The 16,966-nt window shown below is 40.1% G+C and overlaps 1 long non-coding RNA gene across 1 annotated transcript; it reads right to left on the bottom strand.

Annotated features, from left to right (window-relative positions):
• Positions 1 to 205: 205 nt before the first annotated feature.
• On the bottom strand, positions 206 to 16,864 carry LOC142579076 (uncharacterized). The gene is made up of 2 exons (XR_012827350.1): positions 14,261 to 16,864; positions 206 to 14,142 (listed from the first exon to the last, which is right to left on the bottom strand). It is a non-coding gene; the product is annotated as an uncharacterized LOC142579076 (long non-coding RNA).
• Between the last annotated feature and the right edge of the window lie 102 nt (positions 16,865 to 16,966).

The following is a 16,966-nucleotide window of genomic DNA, read 5'->3' as shown; positions in this document are numbered from 1 at the left end:
ATGCTGTAGTGAAGGGTTCCGGATTAATTTTGACCACCTGGAGTTATTTAGTATGCACCCAAAGCAAGGCGCAGAAGCGTTTTTGCATTCAGCCCCCATTGGAATGTATCTGCCATGACTGGAAACCACACCAGTGACCTCGTGCTCAGCAAAAAGCACATAACTAGTTCTCAAGAGCAGTGACTGGTTAAAAAGAAATACCAAATACGGGTCTAGAAACATTTTTATTATACAACAATGCACCAGGTGAATTAGTAACTACAATTCATCACATCAGTCAACACCGCTATAAACCCACCGCTGCATAGCACCCATATATGATGGATGGGAAAAACACTTCATAGAACAACATACACTAATATACCACTAAGAACGACTAGTTTATAAAATACTGGTGGCAATAGTGCAAATAGTATAAATGAAAAATACAAACAACACATTTACTCACTGGCTGATGAAAATTGCAAAGTATACATGAAACCAAAGCAATGAAAGCAAAGCTGCCTTTGTGCACAAGAGGCCAATGATTTCACTATGCACACAAGTTTCCCTTAACATTTGTTTCTAAAGCAAAAATCTGCTATGAATTGCTGCACCTTAAATTATCTAACTTTCAACTAACTTAAATCATGGATCGCTTAGTATTGCACAGCTTTCTGATGACGGGGCTTCACACATATTAATCTGGATATGCAGCAAAGTTGGCGGTTTGTAAATTGATGCTATCACGTATTGTTTGTTTATATCTTGAAAACAAATGCTCTCACAGTGCTGAAATACCACAATGCAAGAATGAAAAGTGCAAAAGAATAAACAAGATTTGCTCTGGGTGCTAAACAGCCTGCAGAAGTAATAAAACAACACAAGCTGCCAAACATACAGTTAAAGTAAATGGAACAGTTTGCAAGAGAATCAAGGAAAACTAGGAGCTTAATTGTGGCTACTACAGAAGTAAGATGTCACTGAAGCTAAGGAAAGCTTAGGGACATTGAAATATTTTTATTTTATGCCTTTGTTCATATATGTGATAAAAATGAAAGTATGGCAATATGTCAGTAGTGGGATGCGTGTGGTGCTCTATTAATTGAGCTACAGTGACGGTTGTCTCCTTCACTTTCTTCGCTATTTATGCACAGTTGTCCACTCTTGTGAGAAAACACCTCATTAGTGTTCCAAGTACCAATAGCAGTTTAAAGTTGAAGAGCCACAGATTAGTCTTCCATTAATAGCATCACAATAGCTGTTTTTTTTTCTTCAAATAAAGCAGAAGAAACAAACTCAGATAGGACTGAATACTAATGAAGTGTTTCCCAACAATGGAAGACAACATGCATGCATGCTATTGGAACATAGCCTTGAGAGTAAGCCAGTGCTGCTGACAACCATAGTGGCAGATGTGGAACATCCTTGAAACAATTGGTGCCTTCTGGAACATTATCTTAAGAACAAACAAGCAAATGGCATAGAGACTGTTTTTATACTGTATATATAATTCTACAATTAAAATGAACTGATGTGCCACCTTACTAAAAAGCAAGAGCTGTGCTTCCCTACTTTGATTATAGTATTGTGTGTTGGTTATGTAGGACACAGGTATGATGACCATTTACATTTAATTCCATTAGCACAACTAAAGGCACAGCTACATCAGCTTCTACAAAAAAATCCTTTAGATACACTAGCTACGCTATGCAGAATGATATGCCAAACATGATACACCAAGCTTTTATATATAAACTAAGCTTTGCAACTTAGTTTATAAATTAGATGCTGCATAAAGAGACTATGCAAACCACAGCAGAAAAAAGAAACATGAGGAGGAGGCAGTGACGACGAATTGATTTTGCAGTTTTAAGTGCAGTTTAAAATACCATGCTTCACAAGGTGAAATTTTAGAATATGGATGCTAACCATGATGAAAACGTGCACTGAGAAATTTCAGGAAAGCTGGACTGATAATCCTTGATGGAGCGAAGTTCATACATTGAGAATAAGAGGGAAAAGTTAATGTAAAAGCAAAATGCTTGTTCTGCTGCTTAAAACCTTAAAACAACTGTAAATCCAGACAGCTGAGAACAGTGCTTTGACAAAATCATCCAGAATTTTCATAACATAGAGGCAGGCACAAACAAGGAAATCCAGTATGCAGAAACTGTATGTAGCTGAATAAATTATAATTACAAAGCTTTAAGCTTTCACCCATGCAAAGTTCCCAAACATGTATCAGCGCCAGCTGCCAAGTCTCGACAGCCAGAACTTTGAATGTCTAAAGAATCTGTGTAATGTTCCTGTTCACCCTTCTTTGTATAGTTGTTTTTGGTAATATTCATATTCATGACTCGCTGTGCACACAAGTGAGAAAATGAACGGTATAGCTACCACTGGCATGCTTTTTTGGGTGGGAGCAAATAGCATGTACACAGCCACGCAAAAAACATGTTGCACAGGAGTGTGGGCATATTGCTTGCTACACTAGCCCTGCACAATCTAACAGTAACCATTGTGATATGTCACAAATCTATACCGGAGCTGCAAGAGATGCTATAGTGGAGGGCGTTGGGCTAATTTTGTTTTGTTTTTTATGTACAGCAAAATTTTGTACACAAGCACATCAATGTCCTGCACTCGTAGTCATGGGTGCTGCTGCTGCCAGAATCGAACGTACAACCTTGTACTCAAGCAGCAGAAGAGGGAAGAATCAGCGCGGGCAAAGGTTGTTTGAGGGCCTCTTAAATTGTGTACTGGTATACAGCTGGCTTGTGAACCCTGTTGCTGTAGCTGCTCAGCCAGCTCACCATGTGTGACCACAGGCAAGCGAAACACAAAGTTTCAATTAACTAGCACGTGTTATTTCATTTCCACTTTCTCCACTTCGTGTGATGTCGACATATTTGAGCTTGTATACTTAGTTTGAGACCTGCGCCATCTTTCATGACCAGGTGTGCAGCAGTGCAAAGTAGTACTCTCGAGTTATTACTTGCACAGTGTTCTGCTTTATAATTTTCTATTTGCATTTCATTTGTCCATTACAGTGCAAATATAAGGACCAAAAGATATCTAAAGTGGTAGAGATGGGAAAGTAAAGTATGCTAATATATCAGCCTTCGTACAGATGCATCTATAAAAAAAAAATCAAAATGGGCATTAATGCCAGCAGAAAAAAAAAGTCACAATATGTAAAGTATGTCATGCATGTTAAAGCCCCCAAACTTTTCGTTATTTAATTCTGATTTTAAATTAGGTTAATTCGGCCAATTGTTCACATGCATGCTTAAAAATCGAACAAGTTAACAAGTTATGTCCCGGTAAAATATGTGCCGTCATGCAAAATGTTTTGTTAGAGTAGTCTTAGAACACCGAGAATATGGTATAATTCAGCCATTGAATAGAGCAGGAAAATAACCATTGATTTAAAAAATATATATATTATTCCTTACATAGTGAATTTTTCAAGAGTGGCCACTATTCTGAGAAAATGTATGTCGGACATGACCAGATCAAACCAACAACATTCCGTTGCACTTATGTTGTTGCACTTATGTTGCATCAAAAGATCACAGTAAACATGATTCCACTGTTCCGGCTGCAACTGCACCATCCAATCAAAGTGGAATGATGTTCTCATGTGCAAGTGTGTAGGCCAGTGTTCCTTGAGCTATGGGGGGGGGGGGGGGTTCTGAAGCTGGGGGTTAAGTACACTATCAACAGTAGTGAAGCTTGAGAAATCGATTGTCAATGAAAGCAAAATACAAGTTGAAGCTCAACATTGACTCATAAATAGGAGTTGTAGAGTTTGAGCTCAGCCTTCATTTAAGAAACACTGCTCTAAGAAACGAGTGGACTTTGGCCACTATACCTTTAACTCCCAAGTTGTTTTTGGAAAATGTGGACAAATTCCCTATTTGTTGCACCAAATTTTTGCACCATGAGACCCATATTTCAAAAATATATGACACTTCTGGGCGACTTCCTACACACCGACAGTAAGAAGACTTGTTCTAGAAAAAGGGTTTACCTGAATGCCTGCTAAGTTTGCTTGTTTGGACTCATGATAATGAAAGGAATGTAGATAGCCAAATAACATACACAAGCTGTGAAAAACAACTGCATGGCTTGAAACTAGATGATGAACATGGGTTGCTCCTCACAAGCCAAGACAAAAGAACACCAGCCCAAGAAAATGGGGCTCCCCATCTTCAGCGATACTGGTACAAACTAAAGACAAGCACAGCATAGACCCAGACTTAGGAGTCAAAGTCACTCCTGCTGGTGTGCATACATATCTTTTTCTTACATTGGTTTTTAGGGCTGATTCGCACAAACTATATTAATGGGGCATAGAATGTATTGGTGACACATTTTTGGTAGATAACAAAATGGCAAGGTTTGGGGAAGAGGAGGCATGATCAATGCTATCTCACTAACAAGGAACAACATGAGAATGTACAGCATTTGTCAAAATTATACAGGCATGATTATAGCTGCCAGTGAGGCTTGTGATGGAGCTCCTAGGGTTACAACGCTCTAAATGGAGCAATGACAGAAGTTCTAGCCATATTGCTGGACTGTTGGAGAAGCAATAAAAACAACACTACATGGTCCCTGTGCTAACAATGGTCATGCAGAGCGGCCTGTACACTTTTGACAAAGTATGTACATGAGGAATCTTCCAATGCTCTCAGGCAAAGTTGGGCAGAGGCCCACTGTGTGACACTGGCTTACTTTCCATTGGTACAACAGCCATTTCTAGCTTGAAGAGTGATTTCATTTACTCACCACCAATACTAAAGTGCGCTTTTCACACTGTTTCTCAGAATTACAACGTGAAATCCTAAAGGGGCTGGCCTTGCAACACTTTTTTAACCGTGGTAAATAAGCCTGCATAGTCAAGAGACAATGCTGTCATGAACATCTGAGCCAAATATTATTCCTGAATATGAAGGTGGGAGCCCACAATTATGCCCAAAAGCCTGTTAGTCCATTCCTTCAACTTTTCAGAACCCCTGCAACATTTATTTGTCACTCTAAAATTGGAGAAAACAATATACAGCTATGCCTAGTTAACAACAAATACTTATGGAAAACAATAAAGTATACATGGAGGGAAAGAAGAATATGCTTTAAATGAAGTTCATTTCCCACATTGTGCTGCGCACTAGAATTGAACTTTCACAAGTTGGAGTGCATTCTAATCACCACTATTTTAAAAAGAATTCCAGTCTATGAGGACCAAGGACTGTGATGGCCATGAGGACTGTGATGGCAGGCTTTGCAATGATGTAATTCCCAACAACGGTGCTTTCACTCAAAGAAAGTGCATCCAAGAGAAACGCCCAAAGAATTGAATCCAAGAGAAACATCAAAAGAATTGAACCCAGCAGAAGAGTGCATTAGGGAGAGCTACAGCTTATTGACAAACTAGCACATAAAAGGAAAGGCTCGTCTGTCTCCACTGACTTCTGCCACAAGATGCCTGTAGGACAGCGGAAAGACAAAAGGCTCAGTCTTTCATTTCAAAAAGCCTGTACTCTTGAGAGAAAATATTAGTACCAAAGCTATCGTGTGAGTGTTGCAGAGGGAAAGATGCTGGCCAGTGAAGTCGTGCTGCTGACAGCAATGAGCACTGCTGACTGTGGCACGCTGCAGGCATTTCACTGCCAGTGTGCAAAGGGCTTCTGGCTTCTTCCATTTAGAGGTGGTCCTGTCTATACTGACAATTTTTATATTAACACAAAAATACACTCTGGGCTTTGTGCTTGCTTCTGTGCCATGTCTATTGTGTGGGCAGAGAGTTTCTGCATTAATGGGGCACATATGCATTGGAAAAGTTTCATGCTCACAAAAACTTCCATATTTCGAGTAATCCACATTAACGAGGCTCATAAGAATGAGGCAAAACTGTATAAGATTTCTTGAGACATCATGACTAAACAGTACCTCTGGCAGAAGCAATCACAAATAAATCTCATCACTAAGGGGATGGTGATTCCATATGGTGGCTGTGAATGATAACACTGCGCTAAAACCGTGGCCTATCTGAGCTTTCGCATTTATTGAACTTGAGGTTGTGTGGCACAATCATCTGTTGCAGTGACTGGCCTCAAATTGAGGTGATGAAATAGACGACACATTGTAACGATGGGCTGAACATGGCAGCACAGCTTTGAATGCAGTTCGTACAAAAAAAAAAAAAAAAAAAAAAAGGGAAATGCTGTGAGGGTATGGCATTTGATTGCCAATAACTCTGTTCAAACTAGGTGTACTTAAAGCATTCTTGCTAGAAAAAATTCATGAGACCACACATTCCACACCTTTTATAAGGTGTTTCAGGGCTCCTTTAAGTGATGAATGAAAGTTATAATTTTTTATGCCAGAGCCAGGAATTTTATGAATTCTAGAGCCAGACACTTGAGAATTCCCTACCATTTTAATCTTAAAATACACTGCCTTCTATGAAGCCTGCATAAAAAAGATTTATTAGCATTAAGTTTTTTACACACAGTTCCTCATGTCTTGCTTGAAACTGAAAGTTTATCACTGAAATAACAAGCACGAAATACATATTAACATTATCTATCAATGATGGTAATACTTAGTAAATAATTAATTTTACTAACCTAGCAGTAGCTTCACCATGCATTTAATAAATGCAATGCTGTGCCATTGCAAGACATGGCACAATTGGAGAGGAACAAAAATGCTTGGTAGAAAAGCAGTGAATATGATATGCAAAAATAAGAACTAAAGAAAAAACCTATTTGAGTCCAGAAGGTGAATTATGTAAGATGGCACTGGAGCACAATTTTAGCTGCTTTGTGCCATGTTTTCTATAACATATCATAAGCAGCCAACAAACAAAGACACCGAGGACAGCATAGGAAAAATTACTTGAACTTATTAATTGAATTATTGAAATGATAAATTAATGGAACTGAAAGTGGATGAAAAGACAACGGGCTACCTGTGGCCATACCACTTGAGGGATGGCTTGTTGGACAGTTACACACAGTACAATTTCAATTTACTGTTTCTTGCTATATTAAACATATTTTATGTGATATCTGAAACAAATCAATGTCCCTGCAATTTCTTGAGTCACCAGATTTATGGATTCAAAATGATGGTGTAGGCTTAGGACATCCCTGCCTTGAATTTAGGTGCCAATATATGCCGCTTATATGCAACTACTGAAGTTTCCATCAAATACCCAGAGTAGGGCCAGAGATGTGGAAAAAAAGGTTACTCACTTCCTTAGTGAATCAAAATTAAATTCTGAGGTTTTACGTACCAGGACAACGATCTGATTGTGAGTGGGACTACGGATCCATTCTGACCACCTGAGGTTGTTTCACATGCACCGAAATCCAAGTGCACGAGCATTTTTGCATTTTGCCTCCACTGAAATGCAGCCATCACGATCGAACCTACGACCTCTAGCTCAGCAGCACAACACCACAGCCACTAAGCTACTGTGGTGGGTAGCCTTAGTGAATGCAACCTATGTGGAAATAAACTAGCCTTTGTGCTTCAGTAATTGCAGTAATTCACAAATTGCACAATTAAATAATAGAAATGACTGTCCTATTTGAATAATGTTCATAGAAAACGTTCATTCAAATTGTTTTCTTGTTGTTGCTGGGCCTCACCAATATAGGCTGCAACATTTTCTCCTGCAAAAATATTTATGTTGCAAAAATGTAACAACACGAACAACACGTGTCTGCAAAGATATGATTCAGTTTCACAGACTCAATGATGAATCCAATGCACAATATTTCAAATGAAAATAGCATGCACTTGGCACATTTGGAACTACAGTGTTGCATTGCATTGGCAGGGCACATTTAACAGAAATGTGCTTCTACAAGTGTGCTTCCATGCAAGTAACCTAAAGAATACAAAATGGGCACACTACCTATGCTGTCTAGGCAACATCAATTCCTACCATTGACTGAATAACAACTATCACCGTAAAAGAAATGCAAAAATAAGATCTTTGCTACTGGCCGTTACTTCCGACGTGGCACATTAGCCAGTATATTTGCCCTTTGTCCTGGCCACATGTGCAACCGAGCTGCCGCCATGATATGCCAGTCATCACAGCAAGTAAGATAAAAACAGAATAAATTAAAAATATGTTACATTTGCACCAGTTAATAATTGCAGCCTCATCATCACAACACATCAGTAGTCTTGTCACTGGCCATTTCGAGAGCTCTAGCACAACAACCTTTTCAAGTATTTTTTTTCAAGTTGAACGTAAAATGTTACAGTGCCTAAATATAGTAAGGTTAAAAATTTTACTACCTCGAATTTTCGCTGGCAACATTACTTTTCAGGATAAGAGTGGTGCTTTTGCTCAAGCTGCAGCCAATTAATAAGCAATAATGAAATTCCAGTGAATATTTTACAAGAATGATGTGTTCTATTCATTAAACCATGGTACCAAATGCTTTTGCATTCCATTCCCATCATTACGTGGACACAGTGGCCAGGAGTCAAACCTGTGGCCTTCAGCTCAGCAGCACAATGCTGCAGCCACTGAGCTACCATGGTAGGTACAAATTGGGAACCACAACTGCGATTTGGTACTCAATCTTTGGAGCCATCCAAGGTGTGACTGTCACTCCTTACTCCTTACACGCTAAGCGTGTGGCAAAGTACTTCTGCACCATCCAACGCCCAATTCATCTCGCAGCCTGTACTATTAAGTTTCCAGATGAATATCAGACCACCCTTACTGAATTCTACAGCTACAGTTGCAATGGTGTACATGATGAGAAACTAATGGGGCTGACAAATGATTTTCACAGTACCTACTTTTTAGTGCAATCGAAAGCTTACTATCTGGAGTGCTTAGTCCTGCAGTGGTCAAGTAGAAAAACTGCAGAAAATATGACTTTTTCAATGTGTCATCACGTTTGTGCAGTTCTCTCCTGCACACAGTGATAAGTGAGCTAGCAGTGAAGCAAGAAAGTGTCGCTCCAGTCATAAGAAATTAATATTTTCTTTATCAAGGTGTCTGTCATATGGCTCACGCTTTCATGACTGTTAATTATTTCTACTGTCTCTTACGCTTCACTATCCAAACCAAATCTGAAACAAAACAGTTTCACATGTGATTACCTATCTCCATTTTTAGCAGCGTTGATGCTCTCTTACAGCACGAGTTGACAGCATCTTCTAGCTCATAGAACACTAGGAGCCTAGCAAACTTGCACAAATACAAAGCACCCTTATGCAGGCTGCCACTGTTACACTCATTTATGCAAAAGCAGTACCACTTTTCAAATGGAAACATTTGTTTGCCTTAAAATAGGCATAGAAATGAGCACAAATGTGAATATATAATGAATGCCTTTTTAAACAGAAAATATGGTGCATTAATAACAGATACTTATGTGTACTGATTTGTCATCACGCTGGGAAGGCTTCAATGTCAGTACCAATGTTGCACAGTGGTGCGTTGCTTCATCTAGATTTATGTGACTTTGTGTACCAAATAAAATTGATAATTCCTTGTTGGAGTGATAACATCTTCTTTGCTTGTCACTGTCAAGAACAATTCTTATTACCATCATCTCATACACATTTTCATGTGTTATTAACACGTAAAAAAAAAAAGGAAGCCGCAGTCTGTCCTGCTGGATGACTCGCATGACGAAAACTTGGAAAACAAGAACAAGCCGCACACACTGGAAAATATACATGTCAAGATAGTATGCTTCAAAGAAAATAACAGTGCCAATGCTAAGTCAAGGACCTCAGGTAGTGCTTATCAAAATGGAAAACATTCTGAATGTATCCAGCAGTAAAATATGCTGCAATTATACATCAATATGTCCAGCTGCTGTATCAGGCTGCATCACAAAAGAAGACACAAAGGCATAACAAGACAAAGGCCATCTATACTTTCAGTTGTGTTATCATCAGTCAGCCAGTCATAGAAAAAAATTATATTCCAAGACTTTCTCTCAACCCTACAAGCAACAAAGTTTACTCCTCATTGCTCCAGAACTTTGCAATGTAAACTGCTTTCATGCCAGATAGCCTCCACACCCACTGTGTAACATGCATAACTTCTAGCAACACCACAAAGCATTCCTATAAACGTGACACTCACAGCATATTGTAATGAAGGAAAAATTAAACCAATACAATGAACTTTGTCGTGCAACTGTTCACTACTGGAGATCTCTGCAAGTCGGTTTGCCATCAGAACAATTAATACAGGAGGCAGAGGATGCACATGAGCACTTAATTTGAATGTTTGTAAATAATGCACAGGCAATGACAGCCACAAATTGCTAATTACTGTCTGCCCTAATAGTGCTGACTGAATAATTCGTCAGGTTCCCCAGTATACCCAGATGTTCAATGCCAGTGCCAACAATCATAATGAATAGACAGTGACTTCATAAGTTTATAGAAAGTGATCTGGGTCTGCTCAAAAGGCTGCAAAAAGTGAAACATGAACAAGTGAACCACATGCAAGAAGCTGTGGTCCCTCTAGAGGCACTAATGAAGTGAATGGGATGCAAAAAAAGGGAAAAAGCATATGCGCCGTGAAAGCTGTGACAGTAATGTCCCAATTGTTTGGCAACTTCTTGGAAGTAAAGATGACCAAGCAATACACCGATTTCCCCATGCTGAGAGTGCATGTGCAGTGACCCTGCTGGCACCATGATGACAGTAGTCCTCACCATTTTCTCACTATACTTGGGCTCAAGGCAACGTTAAAAAAATGCTGAGAAAAATGCCACCGTGGATTTTTCCAGTGAACTTTAGGGGGAAGTCGGGGAGTGAATCTCCTCAACCTCAATCCTATTGTAGAATGTTTTATTCATGCCTCGCTGCCTTTTTATCTCGAGGGCTAAGCAGGTTTGTTCATAGTACAAACATGTTTCTTGCCACAAGTGCCTGCCAAGGATTACAACAACTACTACTACTACTACTGCCAACATGCTTTGTGTCAGCGGCGGCTTAGTGAAACTTGTGAAATCAGTCTACTTCACCTCTATAATGGCCAGCCTTGTCTCTATTGCACTTAAAGGGGCCATGACACAGTTGTTCAAATATTCTCAGTTTATCATTTTAACTGAGAAAAGAGGCATGCAAGCTTGCACACACACACACACACGTGCATACACGCATGCACACACACACACAAACACACACACACACACACACACACACACACACACACACACACACACACACACACACACACACACACACACACACACACACACACACACACACACAAGAAGAGGCTTTCAGTGCACATTTTAACCTGAAACTTCGATCTAGAATTGTTGCCTCTATTCCTCCTTACTGACAGCAGCTGCCATTCTTGGTATGGCTGGTGTGATGTAATGAACTGCAGCGCCACCACTGTGTTGTCTGCTCCAAAACATTCTGAAACCACAGACACACGTGTAGCTGAAATGCACCCACCGCTGTGTGTGCCTTGGGCTGACATGCACAGGCAAAAACGAACACACACATATACCACACACTATGACTGTGCATATTTCATTTTGTCACCTGCCAGTGTTGCCAGATTGCTGTACAATTCAACTGCGATATAAATTTAATATAATTTTTTTTGCTGCATGGACACACCCACATTCTACCAGCTTATTGTGGGATATGTACAGTTTAACATGCAATGCATTATTCAAGCTAGAAAATGTTGTGTCAAGTATGAAGGAGCACAGTAAATTATGTCCCATTCAGCCATCATCAAAGGCACAAGTGCTTAGCCATGGTGCAGTGCTCTCTTATGGGGAGACCTGGAGAGGTATTCTGTAAGTGTCCATAAAGTGGGCATGTCCATTTTCCCTGCTAATGAAGTTCTGATTGGCATTGGCTAGGCTAGGGTGCACATACGTGAGAACATGTTCACTAAGTGGACACTTGCAGAATACTCCTCTTGAATATTCAGGCATTTCATTTTTGTGAGATAGGCTGTACAACAGCAACAATCCTGCATGTCCCACAGAGGTTTAATTTAAAGAAAATTTACTGTCACAGTTTTATGTCATTATGAGCACAATTTACTACGCTTGACAAAAACTTGTTTTTAAACACAGGTGACAAATGCGAGACTACTGTAAACTATATATAAGGGAATAGGCAGAAGCAGCTCTAATCTAAGGGCACCTGATGCCTGTAGTTAGGAGAAAGTTCTTGAGGGATCTCTTTTTCAAGTAAATAAAGGTTAACTGCTCTTATCCCCACCCTGTACCAATTACAAAGCAAGATACCAGCAAATTATTTTTAGGAACTAACACTTAGCTTCTGAAATGTCAAGGGTACCTTCCATGCTATACAACTGAATGTTGGAAGAATTTTTGTTCCCCTCTCCATATCTCTCTACATAATGTATAAGTGGAACTGATTTAACACACACACCATATTATATCAGTGACTGCTCTGAAAGAACTGTACAGACATGTGAAATAGCTGAGCTTGTGTAACAACCACACCGCCAACTTTGGGCAGGACTCCATTAACAATACACAATAGTATTTTAGATTTTATCACCATATGAGTCACGCCTATAACATCAGCAGGCAAAACAAGCAAACTTCCTGAGAAGAAAGCAATAAACTCTGCTTAGCTTTGTGGAGCCGCTAACAGGTGCACTGTGCGTGCTACATATGTGCTCACACTTTGTTTCAGCCCATATGATTATGCAGTAGTTTCAATCTGTGAAGACAAAAACGCTAACTTTAATGCAGATACCTTCACGTGAACATAAGTTCTTACCCTTGTGATAGCTGTACCCTATACTTTGTAAATAATATCAACCGGAAATGTACTACATGGCATGGTGGCTGATAACCAATCACAACCAGTGAGTGCCATATTCACATACAAACTGAGGAAAAATGCTCAACCATGATTCACAAGAATATAAATATAGGTGCATTTAAATAAAAAAATGTTAAACATTAAAGATTCTAACCCCCGTATTCATAAATGCACCTTAACTTGAAGCCCACACTTGATTTAAATGACGCCTGTCGTGAACGCGCCAGACGTCGTTTATATCAAGTCAAGCATGGGCTTCAAGTTAAAATGCATATCTGAATACAGGGGTAAGTGATCTAGCAATTAGGAAAAATAACCTAATAATATTTATGTCCTAAGGCTGTAGCTGGGCTAAGAAGTGTCACAGTTGGATGGTTTATAGTCTAGGTTTGGTTACCTGGGGTAAAATTTTACAGTGCACAAATCTCTGTAAATGGGTGTTTTTTGCTTCTACCAAAATGCTGGTGCCATAGCTGCATTTCGAACGAGCAAATTGGCGCTTATCTGCAAAAGCACCAGCTCCTGAGCCAGCAGAGCATATTTATAAGACATGACGCAATTCATGTGCATAAATGTTGCCTGTTGAAATGCCTAGCACTTTTTGCACAAAACCCTGCACTAGTAATGGAAGATTTGGAGGTAACGTGTCATAGTAGTAAAGTATAAGTACAACCACATGTCAAAGAAGCACTACGAAAAAGACCTCTGGCTCAGCTTTGTAAGAATATTTGTTTCTCTTCATGCGTCTAGTGCACCTGAATAGCTGAAGGCATACCACGATGCTATAAGAGAGAAGACATGCAGAAGGCCACAAGTATAGCCTTTATAAAAAGTATAAGCCCTATGTGCTACCTGCAAATTCCACTGAAATACTACTACAGTGATGTATTTCGGAATCAGGGACGAGAGAAGCAGCATGGCCATTGTATTAAAGATAGAAGACATAGGGGGATATCACTTTCTAAGGGTGTGCAAACATTCAAAAATTTCAAATAAGAAATAAAATGGTGCCCTTTTTGACACAGTCCTCTAATCAAATAGCAGTCGCCATTTGAAAATGCAAAAATTTTTTTGAATAGTTTACATCACAAATAGAGACTAATCAAACAAGAACCTGAAGTGAAAATGCCATCTATTTCATCTTGCACGAAGAACGAGGAGTTACGCAGGGCATGTTGCATCACTCAGGCAACTAGACTTTTCCAGGTAAGCTGTGATCATTTGCATTCATATTTAACTCTCACGTATTCAGCTGTGGGTACTGTTTGGTAATAATTATTGCAGCTGCATCGTTGCGTTCAAACTAAATATGAATAACATGATCTTGGATTGTAGCGCGAACTGACATAAATAGATACTAGAAGCAAACAGGACGACGTTTGCTTCCAGTCTCTGTCACTTCACGCTACAATCCAAGATCATGTTACTGTACCAACTCGACCAACTTTCTATCCTTCTGAAGTAAATATGAATACATGGGATTGTAACATCCTCTTACGTGACAGTGGCATTATTGTATTTTTCTGCGTATAAGCCATGTCCTCGCATAACCCGCACCTTTAATTACAATAACCAGAAAGAAAAAAATAATCTGCATGTGTAACCCACAGAATTAACTGCACAACAATGCTTAAATCTTTATAGAACAGTCTCGCGGATGCACGACACTTTCACATCGCATCTTTGGGCAGTGTCTTTGTTCCCCACCTATTTGGCTACACTGATAATCTTCGGCTACGCTGCAAAGGACTGCTGTCAAGCACAGCATGCATGATCAGAATTCTGGTTTGTCAGCGCTGCGTGCACTATTAGTCAACTGCTAACCCAGTGAAAATGCAAAATGGTGGTATGAAATTATGAGGAGAATGGGTAACCACGAAAGAGGGCAGAAAGAGCTACAACACACAGATGTGGGGTTCCCTACAGGAGGTAAAGAAACTTTATATGGCAGAGAATGTTGCCTTAAGCTGTGGCTTCACATCAGCCCAGCTTGACCTGCTGTGAAGTCACACCTCAAGGTGAAATTTGCATATAATTTGCACTGACTTACTGCTAATTTTCTCAATCTTTTGTTGTTGGTTATATGCACAAAAATACAGTATCTTTCATGAACATTGTAACTAAAGAAATTGTGCTTTCCTTGTTTTGCGGTCAACGCATATTTCTGATTTAGTTTTGAAGGCATAAACAAATGCTAAAGGGCTCACAAGGCTATCTTCTAAAACCTCATTATGGTATTACACGAGCATGTATGCTGCTATCAGTCCTGAGTATACAAAAAAACTCATTATTTGCTTTTAATTCTACATTTGTGCTTTCATTAAAGGGTACTTGCTTCATAATGTGCAGTGTAATGACAGATAGGATGTGAACATTGCTCTATCCTAATGGTGAAAAGGCTTTTCATTATTCGAAAGCTATATGAAAAGTATTTGATATTCAGTTTGTTTCCACTTATGTTTATAGAAAATTGTTTTTGTGGTGACAGTGTCCAAAATGGAGAGGCACTACACAACAGGGGACATGTATCCCATCAGACACAAACCGACAATGCTCGGCTATGAAGTAGAGCTGACTGTAATACTCCATTTTATGTTTGCTATTTGGCCAGCACAGACTTTCTCACATAATTTAGTTGCTTCAGTGAGCTCGTTATACTCTTGCAAAAAGGCTAGCACCTGAAAAAGCGTACCTAACAGAAGCTGTGCCCTTGTTTCTGACATAACTGCTAGAGTACAAAATCTCCAAGCAAGCAAAAAAGTGGCACCTTTCAAGCCATAGTAACGCGAGCTTGTTAGCTTTTATGAAAGCTAACAAGCTGGCTAACAAGGTGTCTTTTAGCAATCTATGATGGGCTCAGACAAAGCTGCACCACCATTATTATAGGAGCTTGGCACAATGGATAAGAAAACAAGAATGTGAACTGAAATGGCCTGTTAAGAATACAGTCCCAGGATAAAAAATGGCACGAACAAGAGCACTGGATATAGTGTTCTGGGCCACAATACCCACTACGAAAGGGCCGCAGGAAGACAGGCAACACAAAAGGAGACTTCTGGAACAGGGCGGCATGCACGGTCATTTCCATGCAAGCATCCTAGGTTTTGCTGATGCTGAGCAATGTATGTTATTGTAAGCAAGATTCACAGCCTTAATTTATTCAGTTGTGAGAGCCACCTTCTGCTGTAAATTGCCACTTCAGCAGCCATTTGTATTGTATATTGTATTGTTATCGTAATATTGTATTTTTGTTGTTTGTTCATACCTATACAGTAAAAGCTCATTAATTCGAATTCCGCGGGGATGCTATGAAGATTCGAATTATACAAAATTCGAACTAACGAAAGTCAGAGAAAAAAAATTGCTCGGTTAAGGCGCGTATGCAGTCTGACTTGGCATGAGCACGCGCGCACACGCTACGTCACGTTGGCGTGAACGTCTATACTTTGAAGCACAGGCGCAGCCAACGTAACCGGACACGCCCAGCGCGGTCCGACGCGCCCGACGTCGAGATGGCTCTTGCTCCATCCGCGCGTTCGTCGCGCTGACAGGAGCAAAGAAAAAAAAATAATGTCGCAGACTCGCACGAAAAGCGAAGCATCGATTGCGATAGAAAATTAGTAGATAGCTATACGAAGTAAGAATAATAGTTTTATCGGCCGTATAAACTTGTAAGCATTCGCTTACTAAATAAATTAACAAACACTGTGTCACGCACGCACAGGTAAGCATGAACGCATCTCGCTCGATGACCGCGGGAACTAGCTGAAAAACTCTGGAGTGAGGACACGCAGCAGTAGCAGCGAGCGAATTGACGTTCATACAGCTCGCTTCAACGCGAACGAAACGTAGAAAGCACATCGCATATGAAGCTACCGGCACTGCGTGCACTCTGCAAACATCGCAGATCGCTTTGAAGATAGGCCCACGCAGGCGCGCACTTCGGCCACGTCGCAGATCGCTTTCAAGATGCGGCGCCCGCATGGCCGCGCCGAAAGGGTCGATTTACGCTCGAGCCGCCCATCGCCGCAAGCCACACCGCACGCGTGCGGTCGCGCGAAAAATTGCACATATCCAGCACTTGTGCACAAATTACCATTTACACTGTGTGCACAGTGTATACCTTACACATTGTAAACCGAAATTT

The sequence above is a fragment of the Dermacentor variabilis genome, chromosome 1 (assembly GCF_050947875.1).
Source record: "Dermacentor variabilis isolate Ectoservices chromosome 1, ASM5094787v1, whole genome shotgun sequence".
NCBI classification, from domain to species: Eukaryota; Metazoa; Arthropoda; class Arachnida; order Ixodida; family Ixodidae; genus Dermacentor; species Dermacentor variabilis.
This window is presented reverse-complemented; position numbering and strand designations above follow the sequence as displayed.